General features: G+C 44.1%; 1 protein-coding gene across 2 annotated transcripts in view; it reads right to left on the bottom strand.

Annotated features, from left to right (window-relative positions):
• The window catches only part of sptbn1 (spectrin, beta, non-erythrocytic 1), a 267,400-nt gene extending 250,143 nt beyond the window's left edge, over positions 1-17,257 (bottom strand). Inside the window, exon 1 of one of the 2 annotated variants that reach the window (XM_085981343.1) lies at positions 17,153-17,257. The gene's annotated coding sequence lies outside the window, so the exon portion shown is untranslated. The remainder of the gene's footprint in view (positions 1-17,152) is intronic. The other variant, XM_085981344.1, reaches the window with a different exon arrangement.
• Between the last annotated feature and the right edge of the window lie 946 nt (positions 17,258-18,203).

Here is an 18,203-nt window from a genome sequence, read left to right as displayed (position 1 = left end):
AAATGTTGTATTTGGAGACGGTGTTTTGATCTATTTAACAGTAGGGTAAAGCACCGGTGGTTACAGGTTCATCAATAGTCACAGAAGCAAATTTAGGTATTAAAAAAGTATCACATAATGAATTGGCATAAATGCAGTTATTCCTATAGCATATTGTTATCACTAAATAAGTTGAGCTACAAAACTGTATTTAAGAAATAAAGACTACACATTATGTCCTTGGGATGAACATTATTTCCTCCACATTCTATTGGGCCTCAGACTACAGATGAATTGTAGCCAGAATTTCTAATCCCATGTATCTGCATACACTGCTTTTAAGTGATCATTAAGAGGTGCTGGTTAGCAGCAGAAAGCACAGGTCAGTTACAGGTGCACACAAACCATGGATTACTCGGAAGCAAAACTTCAAACTTATAACTGCACAACTCAAATGAACACTATTTTTTCTAAGTACATTCCTTCAACTTTTAACTGAGGAAAGTTTTATTCAGGGGCACTGTAGCTTGAACTACAGATTTTATGTAATAGTTTCCTCAGGTCAGATTAAATTATTAACTACGTACAGTATATACACAGAACAGTCTGTTCTTTTTCCAAATTAAAATCATTGCAAGCTTGACAGGCAACATATATTCACCTAATAAATAACAGTAAAATCTTCTTCCAGTCCAATAGCAAGAGGCTTTTCAGAGAAGAGGTAAGAGCATTAAAATATGCAAATGATCTTGAAATTGAGGATGAGCACAAGATAATATAATATTCTGAATGATTACTGCCTCAAGGGAAGAAATAAACAAGCCCACCCCCAAAAAATGTACCACGGCATAATTCAAGACTTCAATATAAATGAGATGGAAGACAAGCTGAAAGGACTTAAAATAAATCCTCAGGGTTAAACAGTATTTATTCCAACACGTTGAGAGAGACTAGGTGAGGAGATGTGTCTAACACTGGCATTCATTATGAGGGAGTCAGTGGGCATAGAGTGGGGGAGAGGGGGCTAACAATAAATTGGAAAGAGGCCAATGTAGTACCCATATTCAAAAGGGTGACAAAACAGACACAGGCAACTACAGACCCATTAGACTTACTTCAATTCCTTGTAAAATAATGTAATTAATTATCAAGAGTAAACTTGATTATCTGTAAAATAACCTAGTTAACAGAGGGCAACATGGCCTTTAGGTGGAGAAGATCCTACCTGACCAACTTCCTTGATTTCCTGGAGGAAGTGACAACCCAAGTCAACTATATCACTAAAGAAAATATGTGAGTGGACTGAACAACAGCAGATGAAATTTAATGCAGCCAAGTGTAAAGAATTGTCCATCGGAAGGAAAAATGTGTCACATACTTGCCTAGTGCTGAAATAGCTATGGGTAAAAGTGAGATATATAGATCTAGGCGCCTTAGTTGACTGAACACTCAACATATCCAGCCAATGCAAAACAGCAATCAACAATGCCAACAGAATGGTGAACTACATAGAAGATAGGAGCAGGAGCAGGCCATTTGGCCCCTCGAGCCTGCTCCGCCATTCAATGAGATCATGGCTGATCATCCAAACTCAGTACCCTGTCCCTGCCGTCTCCCCATATCCCTTGATCCCTTTAGCCTTAAGAAATATATCTAACTCTTTCTTGAATATATTTAATGAATTGGCCTCAACTGCCTTCTGTGGTATAGAATTCCACAGGTTCACCACTCTCTGGGTGAAGAAATTCCTCCTCATCTCTGTCCTAAATGGCTTACCCCTTATCCTTAGACTGTAACCCCTGGTTCTGGACTCCCCGCCATCGGGAACATCCTTCCTGCATCAAGTCTGTCTAGTCCTGTTAGAATTTTATAAGTTTCAATGAGATCCCCTCTCATTCTTCCAAACTCCAGCAAGTATAAGCCCAATCGACCCAATCTCTCCTCATACGTCATTCCTGCCATCCCAGGTATCAGCCTGGTGAATCTTCGCTGCACTCCGTCCATGGCAAGAACATCCTTCTTCAGATAAGGCGACCAAAACTACACACAATACTCAAGATGTGGTCTCACCAAGGCCCTGTACAACTGCAGCAAGACATCCTTGTTCCTGTACTCAAACCCTCTTGCTACGAAGGCCAACATACCATTTGCCTTCTTAAACGCCTGCTGCACCTGCATGCTTACCTTCAGCGACTGGTGCACAAGGACACCCAGGTCTCATTGCACTTCCCCCTTCTCCCAATCTATTGCCGTTCAGATAATAATCTGCCTTCCTGTTTTTGCCACCAAAGTGGATAACCTCGCACTTATCCACATTATACTGCATCTGCCCAATCACCGAACCTGTCCAAACCATACTGGAGTTTCTCAGCATCCTCCTCACAGCACACACGCCCACCCAGCTTAGTGTCATCTGAAAACTTGGAGATATTACATCTAGTTCCCTCATCTAGATCATTAATATATATTGTGAATAGCTGGGGTCCTAGGACCGATCCCTGCGGTACCCCACTAGTCACTGCCTGCCACTCGGAAAAAGACCCGTTTATTCCAACTCTTTGCTTCCTGTCTGCCAACCAGTTCTCTATCCAAGGCAGTACCTTGCCCCCAATCCCATGTGCCTTAACTTTACACACTAATCTCTTATGCGGGACCTTATCGAAAGCCTTCTGAAAGTCCAAATACACCACATCCACTGGTTCTCCCTTATCTATTCTACCAGTTACATCCTCAAAAAATTCCAGTAGATCAGTCAAGCACGATTTACCTTTTGTAAATCCATGTTGACTTTGTCCAATCCTATCACTGTTTTCCAAGTGCTCTGCTATTACATCTTTTATAATGGACTCTAGCATTTTCCCCACTACCGATGTCAGGCTTACCGGTCTATAATTCCCCGTTTTCTCTGTACCACCTTTTTTGAATAGTGGGGTAACATTAGCTACCCTCCAATCCATGGGAACTGTTCCAGAATCTATAGAATTTTGGAAGATGACCAGCAATGCATCTACTATTTCTAGGGCCACTTCCTCAAGTACCCTAGGATGTAGATTATCAGGCCCTGGGGATTTATCGGCCTTCAATCCCGTCAATTTCCCCAACACCATTTCCCTACAAATACTGATTTCATTCAGTTCCTCCCTCTAGACCCTATGTTCCCTGACATCTCTGGGAGGTTATTTGTGTCCTCCTTTGTGAAGACAGAACCAAAGTATGTATTTAATTGGTCTGCCATTTCTTTGTTCCCCATTATAAATTCCCCGGATTGACTGCAAGGGACCTACGCTTGACTTCACCAATCTTTTTCTCTTCACATATCTATGGAAGCTTTTAGTCAGTTTTTATGTTCCCTGCAAGCTTACCCTCATACTCTATTTTCCCCCTCTTAATTAATCCCTTTGTCCTCCTTTGTTGAATCCTAAACTGCTCCCAATCCTCAGGTTTACTGCTTTTTCTGGCCAATTTATATGTCCTCTCCTTGGATCTTATGCTATCCCTAATTTCCCTTGTTAGCCACGGTTGAGTCACCTTTTTTGTTTTATTTTTATGCCAAACTGGGATTAACAAATTCTGTAGTTCATCCATGCGATCTTTAAATGTTTGCCGTTGCCTATCCACCATCAACCCTTTAAGTAACATTCCCCAATCAATCCTACCCAACTCACGCCTCATACCATCGTAGTTTCCTTTATTTAAATTCAGGACCCTAGTCTCTGAGTCAACTACTTCACTCTCCATCTTAAATGAAGAATTCTATCATATTATGATCGCTCCGCCCCAAGGGGCCTTGCACAAGATTGCTAATTATTCCTTTCTCATTACATAATACCCAGTCTAAGATGGCCCGATCGCTAATTGGTTCCTCGACATATTGGTCCAGGAAACCGTCCCTTAAACACTCCAGGAATTCCTCCTCCACAGTATTGCTACTAATTTGGTTAGCCCAATCTATATGTAGATTAAAGTCACCCATGATAACTGCTGTGCCCTTATTGCACGCGTCTCTAATTTCCCGTTTAATACCATCCCCAACCTCCGCATTACTGTTTGGGGGTCTGTATACAACTCCCACTAGCGTTTTCTGCCCCATGGTATTTCTCAGCTCTACCCAAAGATTCCACATCATCAGAGCTAATATCCTTCCTTACAATTGTGTTAACCTCCTCTTTAACCAGCAATGCTACCCCACCTCCTTTTCCTTTTTGCCTGCCTTTCCTGAATATTGAATATCCCTGGATGTTGAGTTCCCAGCCTTGGTCACCCTGGAGCCATGTTTCCGTAATCCCAATCATATCCGTTTACATCTATTTGCGCAGCTAATTCATCCACCTTATTACGAATTCTACTCGCATTAAGACACAAAGCCTTCAGGCTTGTTTTTTTAACACTCTTAGACCTTTTAGAATTATTACTGTGGCCATGTTTGATTTAAACCCTTGATTTCTCTGACTGCCACTTTTGCTTTTCTCCTTCCTGTCTTTTGCTTCTATCCTTGTTTCCCTTTCCTCTGTCTCCCTGCACAGGTTCCCGACCCACTGCCATTTTAGTTTAAACCCTCCCCAACAGCACTAGCAAACACTCCCCCTAGGACATCGGTCCCGGTCCTGCCCAGGTGCAAACCGTCCAGTTTGTACTGGTCCCACCTCCCCCAGAACCGGTTCCAATGTCCCAGGAATTTGAATCCCTCCCCCTTGCACCATTCCTCTAGCCACGTATTCATCTGAAATATCCTTCTATTCCTACTCTGACTAGCATGTGGCACTGGTAGCAATCCTGAGATTACTACCTTTGAGGTCCTATTTTTTTAAAATTTACCTCCTAATTCCCTATATTCAGCTTTTAGGACCTCATTCCAGTTTATACCTATATCATTGGTACCTATATGCACCACGACAACTGGCTGTTCACCCTCCCCTTCCAAAATGCTCTGCAGCCACTCCGATACAGCCTTGACCCTTGCACCAGGGAGGCAACATACCATCCTGGAGTCTCGTTTACGGCCGCAGAAACGCCTATCTATTCCCCTTACAATAGAATCCCCTATTACTATAGCTCGCCCACTCTTTTTCCTCCCGTCCTGTGCAGCAGAAACACCCACAGTGCCAGGAAGTTGGCTGCTGCGGTCTTCCCCCAATAAGCCATCTCCCTCAACAATCTCCAAAGTGGTATATCTGTTTGAAAGGGGGATGGCCACAGGGGACCCCTGCACTACCTGCTTGCGCCTACTATTCTGCCTGGCGGTCACCCATTCCCAAAACAGAACATAAGTCAGAGGAAGTCATGATCAAATCATACAATTCAAGCACTGAGAAGTGCCATGAGGCTGACCCCTCGTGTCATGAGTTTGAGCTATAAGGAAAGACTAGAGAGACCTCTTTTTTCCACCTGGAAAGGAGGCATCCGAGATGTGATCTTATAGATAGTTTAATTTATCGTTTTCAAGATTAACCCTTTTCATACCATTTACTATGGGAGTAAGACAATGGACAGTTTCAAAGTAGTAGAAAAGGTAACTGGTCTCAGGTGGTTTTTCTTCACACAGAATAATCAACACCTAGAATGGACTTCTGGGTAGAATGGTTGAGATGAAAACTCTGGAATCATTTAAGAAACAACTAGATGCAGCAAAAGGGGAAGTGTAGGGTTCTTCAGAATTTACAAATTACGATGGACCGAACAGCCTTCCTCATCTGTAAGTATCTTGTTATACGTCGCCCACTCCCAAGGCTTGAGTACACAATCTAGGCTGACACTCCAATACACGACTGAGGTTCCGCTGTGTTGTTGCAGATGCGATCTTTTGGATGAAACCCTAAACTGACTGCTCCACTGGTTCAGGTGGATGATAAAGATGCCATGGCACTTTAAGAGTAAGGGGTGCTCTCACTGTCTGGTCCCACTGTCCGAGCCAACATGCCTCCCTTAATTGCCACCACCAAAAACAGATTAAATCATCACTCATCTCATTGCTGTATGTGGGACCTTGCTCTGTGCAAAATGCATAGTGTTTTCCTATACAAGAGTCACTACATTTCAAAGAAAATTACATTGGAATGTTTGAAAAATTTGATAAGATATTCAATATCTACAAGTTTTTATTTTAATCCACCAGAATTCTTAATATGCTCCAACACCTCAACACGATAACGTTAAGTACTAAAAGCTCAAAACCAAATGTACTTCTTGACTTCATGTAAAACTGGACAGAAAAGATATACAAATTTATGAACCTAAATCAAAAATCTTGCTCTGCATTTAAAATTTCATTCTGCTCTGGAATTCTCTGCCCTTCTTTGCACCCCCCACATTACTGTTTTGAAACTTCCACATTTGCAGTACTGTACTAACATGTGTGACCAATTTTCAAGGAATTACATCAGCATTCCACCTCATGGAACTAAAGGAGATGAATAATCTGACATACACAAATGCTTGTTCGCATAATCTAGATCACAATGTTTTAAATAATATCAAACCGAGTCAGTAAGTATCTTTGTTTCTAATGTATGTAAGGTTTCTAAAATATGCATCAAAATCAGACTGGCAAAAAAAGTCACAACAGAATATATTCACATAACAGAAAACGAAGTTTTCGTTTTGCTGATGTAAATTTGCTTTCATGTTATTAAAAGGCTAATAAATGAACTGACCTATCAGAAAGTCTTTATTGCTAAAAGTAAATGCAGCCTCACGTCACTCAGGAAACTTCACCAGATTGAATGTGCTGACCAATTTATGATTGTAGTTCAAAAGTAGCCAGCATTTTAAGATTAATATGCATCTGTAATGGAGGGACATTTTCATGTACTGCCGTACTGTTTTTCATATATATTACTGGTGAACCTCCTGTAGTGTTGGTCATGACAAGTTGGATGAAAAACTGTTTTATAAGGACTTGAATATTATACCATGAAATAGACAATGAATCATTCTGTTGACAAGTTGGAGCGGTCTCACTTTAAGGCCACAAAATCTAATTGTAAACAGAGCTCCAGGCCAATCACTGTTTGATTGTTGTATGCGATGTAACTGGGCAGACTGTACATAAGAAATAGGAGCAGGAGGCGGCCATTTGGCCCCTCGAGCCTGCTCTGCCATTCAATAAGATCATGGCTGATCTTCTACCTCAACTCCACTTTCCTGCACTATCCCCATATCCCTTGATTCCCTTGTAAAATCCCTACAAAGTTTCATGCTTCGGGACAGAGGCACCCAGCATTATGTATCAGGTAGTCTGTGATCTGGAGCACTGTTGCATTTATCCGCTAACCTAAATAGGTTCCGAGGTGGAAGTTTAATTATCCTTTGGTGAAGAAACTTTGCAGATAGCAGTTTGTAAATTTCCAGCTTCAGATAAGAGAAAAGCCAACATATATTTCTTTTAATCTTTTTATATGTGGTTGACTCTTAACTGCCCTCTGAAATGGCCTAGCAAGACAGTCAGTTGCATCAAACCACCAGGAAAAACGATAAGAATGAAACTGGCCAGACCAATCAGCATCCACCTCAGCACCGGACTCAAAACACAGCAAAGGCTCACCCAGCCCAGTCAACCTGCAAAGTCCTCCTCACTAACATCTGGGGACTTGTGCCAAAATTGGGAAAGCTGTCCCACAGACTAGTCAAACAACAACCTGATATAGTCATACCTTTCAGCCAATGTCCCAGACTTCTTCATCACCATCCCTGGGTATGTCCTGTCCCACCGGCAGGACACACCCATCAGAGGTGGCAGCACAGTGATATAGTCATGAAGGAGTGGCCCTGGGAGTCCTCAACATTGACTCCGGACCCCATGAAGTCTCATGGCATCAGGTCAAACATGGACAAGGGAACCTCCTGCTGATTACCACCTACCGCCCTCCCTCAGCTGACGAATCAGTACTCCTCCATGTTGAACACCACTTGGAAGAAACACTAAGGGTAGCAAGGGCACAGAATGCACTCTGGGTGGGGGACTTCAATGTCCATCACCAAGAGTGGCTCGGTAGCACCACTAATAGCCGAGCTGGCCGAGTCCTGAAGGAAACAGCTGCCAGACTGGGCCTGTGGCAGATGGTGAGAGAACCACCATGAGGGAAAAACCTAAGTGGCCATAACCTCACCAATCTACGTGTCGCAGATGCATCTGTTCATGACAGTATTGGTAGGAGTGACCACCACACAGTCCTTGTGGAGATTGAATCCCGTCTTCAAACTGAGGACACCCTCCAACGTGTTGTGTGGCACTACAACTGTGCTAAATGGGATAGATTCAGAACAGATCTAGCAGCTCAAAACTGGGCACGCACAAGGCGGTGGGCCATCAGCAGCAGCAGAATTGCATACCACCACAATCTGTAACCTCATGGCCCGGCATATTCCTCACTCTACCATTCCAATAAAGCCAGGGGACCAACTCAGTTTCAATGAGTATAGAAGAGCATGCACCAGGCGTACCTAAAAATGAGGTGCCAACTTGGTGAAACTACAACACAGGACTACATGCATGCTAAACAGCGGAAGCAGCATGCTATGGACAGAGCTAAGTGATCCCACAACAAACGTATCAGATCAAAGTTCTGCAGTCCTGCCACATCCAGTCGTGAATGGTGGTGGACAACTAACAGAAGGAGGATGCTCCATGAACATCCCCATCCTCAATGATAGCATGCAAGTGCAAAAGACAAGGCTGAAGTGTTTGTAAACATCTTCAGCCAGAAGTGCAGAGTGTATGATCCATCTCGGCCTCTTTCTGAGGTCCCCACCATCACAGAAGCCAGTCTTCAGCTAATTCGATTCACTCCATGAGATCAAGGAACGGCTGAGCACACTGGATACAGCAAAGGCTATGGGCCCCGACAACATCCCGGCTGTATTGCTGAAGACTTATGCTCCAGAACTAGCCATGCCTCTCGCCAAGCTGTTCCAGTACAGCTACAACACTGACAAAGTGGAAAATTGCCCAGGTATGTCCTGTCCATAAAAAGCAAGACAAATCCAATCCAGCCAATTACCGCCCCATTAGACTACTTTGAATCATCAGCAGTGACGGAAGGAGTCTTCAACAGTGCTATTAAGCGGCACTTACTTATCAATAACTCGCTCACCAATGCTCAGTTTGGGATCCGCCATGACCACTCGGCTTCAGACCTTATTACAGCCTTAGTCCAAACATGGACAAAAGAGCTGAATTCCAGAGGTGAGGCGAGAGTGACTGCCCTTGACATCAAGGCAGCATTTGACTGAGTGTGGCATTAGGAGCCCTAGTAAAATTGAAGTCAATGGGAATCAGGGGGAAAACTCTCCACTGGCTGGAGTCATACCTAGCACAAAGGAAGATGGTTGTGGTTGCTGGAGGCCAACCATCTCAGTCCCAGTACATCGCTGCAGGAGTTCCTCAGGGCAGTGTCCTAGGCCCAACCATCTTCAGTTGCTTCATCAATGACCTTCCCACCATCATAAAGTCAGAAGTGGGGATGTTCGCTGATGATTGCTGATGCGCTATCAATTACTCAAAAGACTGAGGTTAAGCGAGTAACTAACAGGCTTTTATTAACAAGAGAATGAAGGTGTGCCTCGAGTGGTCGACCAGTCCAGAATACAGAGGGACTGTGAAGCAGTCACCTTTATACCTGGACTCGTGGGAGGAGTCAGCCGAGGCATGTACAGACATGTACACAGTGGAATACAAACACCCACACAGGCAGGTATAACAGTGGTTTACCACATTCACCCCTTGTTTAAAAATGAGTCTGGCGGGGTGAAGTGTATTAAAAGTGTGTGTATTGGAGTCTCTCCGGAGATCTTGTCTGCCGCTGTGATCGACGTGGCGACGGCAGGGGTAGTGAAGCTTCCGGCGTCGAGTCCCGCGTCCTCACGTGTCTTCTCAGTAGGACCGGCCCTGGGGACGTCAGCCATGGCGGTAGCGATGTCCCCGATGTGGACTTCCTTGGGAAGACAAACATTTTCTCACGAGTGGTGGCGTTAGTGGCAGTGCAGAGCAGTGACCGAATAGAGTGGAGCGCATCGGGGAGCACAGCCTGCCAGCGGGAGGTCGGAAGGCCCCTAGACTTTAAGGCTAGCAGGGCGGCCTTCCAAACTGTCGCATTCTCCCTTTCCAGCTGTCCGTTCCCCCGGGGGTTGTAACTGGTGGTCCTGCTTGTGGCAATACCCCTAGCGAGCAGGTACTGGCGGAGTTCGTCGCTCATAAACGATGAGCCCCGGTCGCTATGGATATAGCTGGGGAAACCGAACAGGGTGAAGAGGTCGTTCAGACATTTAATGACCGTGGCACTGGTCATGTCCGGGCAGGGGATGGCGAACGGGAAATGGGAGTACTCATCAATAATGTTGAGGAAGTACACATTGCGGTCAGAGGAGGGGAGAGGCCCTTTAAAATCAACGCTCAGGCGCTCGAAGGGGCGAGTGGCTTTTATCAGGTGAGCCCTGTCTGGTCTATAAAAGTGCGGTCTCGCTTGGTCCAGCATAACGGAGGCCAGCGTAGGGGTCGGTGTGTCGCTGCGGGTATCAGATGAGGCGGTGTTGGGGGCCTGCTGCGTCCCAGCTGGCGTCCAAGATGGCGGCGTCCATGATCCCCATGTGGCTGGAGGCGTCCAAAATGGCTGCTGTTCCGGTGGTTCGCACATGGCTGGGGAGGCCCAAGATGGTGGCCAGCACGGCCCACACGCGGCGCTGCTGGGGTTCGGGGTGGCTTTAGCCCTGCAGACGCTGGCGTAGTGTCCCTTCTTCCCGCAGCCCGAGCAGATCGCATTTTTCGCCGGGCAGCGCACTCTGGGGTGTTTGGCCTGGCCACAGAAGTAGCATTTCTGGCCTTGGGACACTGCTGCGGTAGTTGGGATGTGGCTGGGGCGGCACGACGCTATGAGACGGTCCTACCGTGTCCCAGGCTGTCGTTCCCCGCGGCGTCCACGGTGCAGAGGAGTAGGCATCCATGCCCCGGTAGGCTGCGTCCAATGATAGTGCGAGTTCAGAGGCCTTGTTGAGGTCGAGGTCACTCTGCTCCAACAGTCGCTGTCGGGTGTAATTGGACCTGTGGCCCGCTACAAAAGCGTCCCGGATAAGTTCCTCTGTGTACACGGCGGCCTTTACATCCTTACAACCACAGGCCCGGCCAAGCACAGACAGTGCCTGAAGGTATTCCTCAGTCGATTCCCCAGGTTGTTGTTTACGACTCCCCAGGAGGTGCCTGGCGTACACTTCGTTCACTGGGCGCGTGTACTGGTCCTTGAGGAGCTTGAGAGCAGCCGTGTACGAGGTCGCGTCCTGGATGACCGAGTACGCTCGGTGGTTCACTTTGGAGGTCAGGACATCCAGTTTGTCCTCATCCGATTTGACCGTTGCAGCGGAGGCGATCAGGAATCTTTCAAAGCACCTAAGCCAGTGAGCAAACTTGGTGGATGCGTCTGCCTCCCGATGGTCTAAGTCCAGGCATGCCGGTGTGAGGATCTTCTCCATTATAAAAATCTTGTTAATAAAATTGATGCGCTATCAATTACTCAAAAGACTGAGGTTAAGCGAGTAACTAACAGGCTTTTATTAACAAGAGAATGAAGGTGTGCCTCGAGTGGTCGACCAGTCCAGAATACAGAGGGACTGTGGAGCAGTCACCTTTATACATGGACTCGTGGGAGGAGTCAGCCGAGGCATGTACAGACATGTACACAGTGGAATACAAACACCCACACAGGCAGGTATAACAGTGGTTTACCACAATTGCACAGTGTTCAGTTCCATTCGCAACTCCTCAGATAATGCAGTCCGTACCCGCATGCAGCAAGATCTGGACAACATTCAGGCTTGGGCTGATGTGTGACACAAATGTTACTTGGCACCTAAGTGCCAGGCAATGACCATCTCCAATAAGAGAGAGTCTAGCCAACTTCCCTTGACCTTCAATGGGAATACCATTGCCAAATGCCCCACCATCAACATGCTGGGGGTCACCATTGACCAGAAACTTAACTGAACCAGTCACATAAATACTGTGGCTACAAGAGCAGGTCAGAGGCTGGGTATTCTGCAGCGAGTGTCTCACCTCCCGACTTCCCAAAGCCTTTCGACCATCTACAAGGTACAAGTCAGTAGTGTGATGGAATACTCTCCACTTGCCTGGATGAGTGCAGCTCCAACAACATTCAAGAAGCTCGACACCATCCAGGACAAAGCAACCCGCTTGATTGGCACCCATCCACCACCTTAAGCATTCACTCCCTCCATCACCAGCCATTGCTGCAGTGTGTACCATCTACAAGATGCACTGCAGCAACTCACCAAGGCTCGCCCAAACCCATAACCACTAACACCTAGAAGGGCAAGGGCAACAGGCGCATGGGAACATCACCATCAGCAAGTTCCCCTCCAAATCACATACCATCCTGACTTTGAAATATATTGCTGTTCCTTCGTTGTAGCTGGGTCAAAATCCTGGAACTCCCTCCCTAACAGAACTTCACCTTCACCTCATGGACTGCATTGCTTCAAGAAGGTGTATGGCTCACCAACACCTTCTCAAAGTCAATTAGGGATGGGCAATAAATGCTGGTCTTGCCAGCGACGTCCACGTCGCATGAATGAATTTTAAAAAAAATATAACGAAATGCTACATCTGGACTATGACAGATATGTGCTTGATGCAAGACATTATATTTCATTAGATCTCCTGTGGTGCTGCTTACAGCAAGTCAGATGATACATCTTTTATAAAGGATCGTAGCATTATACCATGTAATGCACAATGTATTATTCTGTTGCTAAAGTGTAGGTGCAAGTCACTTTAGGGGTGTCAGGTGTAATTTGTTCTACATTCTTGAAATGAATGCTTGGGTCAATTGCAGGTCTGGGTTTCTTTTCCTTAAGGGTTGAAATCTCTAATCGTCATGAATTAAACAGAGGCTTAACGATAACTCAGAATTTAACTGGTCAGGGAACTGCGGAGATTGGAATACACTTGTCAGTTTCAGCCTGCAGCTAAGAATCACACAGCATTTTAAGATTGCATCTAAAAACATATCTGGAGTGCGACATTCTGTTTTTATTAAGAGATATGGATATCTATCAATTTCAATTTAGTCGTAAATACAATTTTGTGGTATACAAATAACAGTTCCAAAAGTTTCACTAAATATATTAGGATAGTCCAACGAAAAAAATACAACTAGTTCTGTTCCACAGCATCTTCTCTTATGGATATAAAATACTAGCGCATCTCCTGTGCATTACTCATCTACTGAAGATGAAGCTAGGCAAATTGTGGTGAATGTGGAAACCCAGGAGTAAACAGGAGGGCAGGGCAAAGGCAGTCAGGAAGTGCATGACAGGCAAAAAGCCATTAACAGTGAGGTCTAGAAAACCAGTGATGTGGAAAGCCACAGCTGATACTAGGAGGCCCAACCAGTGAGCTAGCTGTAGAATGATGCAATCAGGTATTATGGAGGCAAGTTAGGACTTCATTGATTTCCTATTTTCTCTTGGCTGGTGATGGAGACTGAAGTAGGGACCTGTCATGGCAGCTGCACATTGACTTTTTTCTTAATCAGAAATTGTAGGAATCAGAAATTGTAGGAATAGAAAACCAATGAGAAAGTTGAGACAGGAGCCTACAGACAGATACATAAAAAAATATTAAGATAGAAGATGAATTGAGAATTACAGGAACTCTTTTTAAATAAAGGTTTGAAATTGGTGCAAAATTCTACATGTGTGTAATAGAATTAATATAACTGAAAATCCAAGATGATTTGGTGTCACAAAAAAAAGGTTTAATTAGGGAAAACGAAGTGACACACTATTCTTTCTTTGACCTCAAAACTGGTTTCAAATCCAGCCTACACTGGGGCACAAACATCTTCTTTTCCCATTGTCTGTATTAGGAAATAAGTTTGGAAAGTTTTAACCCAGCTCCCAATGACTGTTCCACACCATGCAACTACCTCTTAACTGACATTAATCAACTTTTAATTTGGCATCTCTTTCAGGAAGCCTTAGGAATAACTGGTATGGGAAATGTCACACTAATGCAATAAGGGATGTTTGAATTAAGGCATAGTTTGTGGAGTAGAATGAAGGAAGTTTGCGTCTAGCCATGTTGCACTAAACTGGAAAGTGCCTAATACCAACACTGTAGATGCATAAACTGTGAAGGTATTCCATTTCCAACATTATTAAAAAAACAGAAATAAAGTTTAATCATCCATTACTGTAAAATACCAAACAATTGACAAAAGAATGTAATCAGATTGCTTTCTGTAGACTGAGGAATCTGATATTCTATTATAGCATTTTTTTCAAATCTTCCCAGCAGCTGCACATTCAAATGCATGTTTAATATTGATAATGACATATGAATCTCCTTCACTCAGTAGAAGTTATGAAGATTGACATTTTAGAGAGTTTTGATGCACTAAACTTTCAATGGAATCAATACTGGAGCAGGAAGAGACTATATCAATGTTCCTGCAGCATAATTACTTATTGCAACTAAGCAGATTATACTATTTAGAAATGTATTATGTAACATATACGTGGGAATGTGTTACAAGGCAGCAACAATACACAAAAGTTGAGATGACATCACTAAACACGAGTACAGCTTCAGCAGTTTATCCATGTCACCACAAATCCAATATGTCTGTCCTTGAAATACATTCCAACCTCCTCCTACCAGAGAATACAGTATCGAATGCTTGGATAACTGCACAGTACAAATGTTTCCACCATTACATGAATGAAAGCTACTAGATACGAAATGTTCGACCATACTCTTACAGCCTTGGTTACTCAACCTGAAAAACAGGTTTTGCAGCACTAAATTCAAAATGTAAAATAAATTAAAATAATTGTCACTAGTGAAATTAAAGTGCATTGGTTCCAATGGAGAACTTGGAATCATATGGGCCATTTCCAAATAAAGTTATAGCCAATCAAAACAGTGCACATTAAACTGATTTGACATTTTAAACTGCAACAAAAACTGCATCAATTGAATCAGATGACAGATCTCAATTTATCCAGATGACATCTTAATCTCCATTAAGATTTCCATCCACAAATCTCTTAAAACAATGGTCATCAGATATTGCATAATGTTATTTATGCTTAGTTACTGAATCACTATAATTTAGGTGATGCATTCAAAACTAGATGTAGCTTGGGAAAGTAGGTTGAGAAACATGATATCCTGGAGGTTGCAGGATAACTGAATAGTAAATCTGATGGTCAAAAGAAATGCATCAATATATTGACCTATAAAGATACCAGATCAATACACAGAACGGTGGGAGGTGCCACAGGGCAGAGTAGAATCTCAAACTGGAAGGGGATTTACACAGAGGAAATGGCAAATGTAGTATCATGTTAGGTTATTGCAGGGTATAGCAAACACTTTGTAACTGATATAATATCTAAAGGCTATGTGGGATGTCCAAGAAATTCCCCAATGAACTATCATTACATCCCTGTTGATAGGGTACATTTTAGGAGTATATTTAGGCCGAAGTAATGGCAAGGAAATCGTCACCACTGGGGTTGATGCATGTGAAACAGAAACAATAATGTTCAGGGCAACCACTGCATTTTCAGCAATAATATTTTGCTGGAGTGGGAAGAGAGCGGGTAGTAATAGTAATTGAACTTGATGTTGCCTTATTTAATGAGTCATGCAGCTACAGTGGTCTGTGCACAAGGCCACTGAAGGGTGTTTTTGAAATATGCAATTCCTGCAGTTTTAGCCTCGCTTATTACGTACGAACTGCACACCAAATAACTCAACCGTCAGTGAGGGAAGCTAACAGGTTAACGATTACAACATTAATTTGATTGTTCCACTGCAATAGTGTCATTCAGTAGAGCATTTAAAAAAAAAGTCTACATGCTTCTTCTTGTACGGACTGCTGACCTGAAACCGCCCAACACCTAATCTATGCTATGGACCTCTCGATCCAAAAAAGGATCAAAATCATTTCAAGATCATGTTTCAATAATTTATTCAATACCCCGATTTCCGAGGTCCAAAAGTCTCCCAGAACCGTGGAAGAGCTTGGTAGGTCAAATCTCAAGCTGTGTTATGCCTTAAAGTGTTGGGTGAGGTGGGCCGTATGGGTTATCTTAACTATTGAGGAAAGGGCTGGGATGCGAAAAACCAGGATGTCTTTACCGCCCCTGTGTGTACGCCATTGGAAATGGAGGATAGGGGACTGTACAATCAACAGGTTAATTACTCTGCAATCTCTAAAGGTTATCTCAAACACGTTTTCCAATTGCAAATCCATACATTTTAGTTGCCCACGCTGTGTCTGACCCCACCCCGGCCAATCTAACTGTACAATGACGATTAATATTGAATGCAGCTGTAAGCTGGACACGACGAGCACCGCATTCGGTTGCAGCATTGCGATCCATAATAAAGCATCGCGTTAACCACCACTCCCCCCCACCTCATTCTATGACAAAATGCGCAAGTATCCACGCTTCACACTACCACTTACCTTTAATGTTACTGTTAACAGTCTAAACGGAAAATTAAGTGTCAAGGGTAGTTTATGAAAAATAAATCTCTATCAGATTTGAATGAGTTTTTTTTTAAAAAGGGTACCAGACATTAAAAAATATTTAATGCAAGATTACGGCAAAAAAAAACACAAAACCGTTCAGATTCTTGATCGAATTTGCATTCATCTGACAGCTGCAACCAGAGAATTAAAAGCAAAGCGCTCAGTTTTCCGCGCATTCAACAGCTCTTGTGCTGGTCGCAGCCCCGAGATCCGCACGGCCACGCCTATTTGCATCTGTACCGTTAGACTCACATCTTAATGTGGAGGGAAAAAAATAAACGATTGGCTTTTACAGGACTCAAACCTGAATAAAATATCAAATACAAATCCCTGACCAAAAAAAAATGAAGTAAACACATCTCCAAACGGGGGCTGGTTACATGTTAAACAAATCCATCTGCCCCGGTAACAGCCTCAGAGGATGGTCAGACACCGCGGACATTCCCACATCGGGCTTCACCCCATTTCACCTTCAGATTCAAATAGGGTTTTTTAAATGAATCAGAAACGATATCTTTACTTGCCGTGCACTCGAAATTATTTACATAATTACATATTAAATGAAGGCTCTGGATGCGACCTATTTCCCGGAGCACCGTCCTGGCCCAATGAGGAATACATACCTTTACCCGGAGGAGAAGCGAGCAGTGTGGAGGAGCGGGAGACAGGGCTGGGAGAATCCGCACCGTAGAGCAAAAGCAGAGGCACTGATTGACTGGGCGCTGACACAGGCTGAGGGAGGGCTGAGCCGAGCTGGGCTGGGCCGGGCGGGCCGAGGAGGCGGGACAACAACCCGCGTCACCTCACTCCATCCATCAACAACAACAACAAAATAATCCTCACCGCATCCGGCACTTACCCGGGCCCTGAGGGCCAGTCCCCGGTCGGCACAGAGGTCGCAGCGGCTCTGTGCCCGGCGAGAAGCGGTGTGCGCGACGCCGATCTGCTCGGGAAGGAATGGCGGCCAGAAAGGCGGCGGAGGGATAAGCTGTGCTGCCGGCGGCGGAGGGAGAAGGTGAAGCGCCTGCGACGAAAGCGACAGATACCTGCACCCCGGGGAGGCCGCCCTGGCTCGGCTCGGCATAACATGGCACGGCAGCGGCAAACCTCATGTGGAAGGTTCACAATTACACTGCAGAAAGAAGGACTTACAATCATATTGAAGTTAAATCTCATTTGAATTCCATGGAGAGGAGGGCAAGAAGAATCACCGACTTGTTTTGTCCCTGCATTTCAATATTTCATGAAACCAGGGTTGACTCGACTTGTGGTTTTTTTTGTTTGTTCGGGGGATTTTACAAGGAGAACAACAATAATATAACGTTTATTAAAAATTCAGATCTGGTCCTCGTCCATTGTAAAGAGCGACTCTTGGTAGAATATTCGAGAGTGGCCGTATTTTGTGTTTTCTAAACGGTTTTGTTTTGAAGTATATTGGTCACTTGTTTCTAAGCCCAAGAAGGAAATGCAACAGTTATTTTCAAGTTACATTTTTGTGTATTTTTCCTCATTATTTTGTGCAAAATAGCTAAAAATCGAAAATTGGAAAGCACGGAGGGTAATTTTTTTGGTGACATGCTGATTACACTACTGAAGGACATAATTTAGTTTTGTTACCACAGTACCAGAAACACATAATTCAAGATTTATTTTGTTGGGGATTGGATGATGCAG

The sequence above is a fragment of the Somniosus microcephalus genome, chromosome 3, assembly GCF_052327205.1.
Source record: "Somniosus microcephalus isolate GS21.2 chromosome 3, FLI_Smic_1.0, whole genome shotgun sequence".
Classification (NCBI taxonomy): domain Eukaryota; kingdom Metazoa; phylum Chordata; class Chondrichthyes; order Squaliformes; family Somniosidae; genus Somniosus; species Somniosus microcephalus.
Note: the sequence above shows the minus strand (reverse complement) of the source record. Positions and strands in the feature narration are given on the sequence as shown.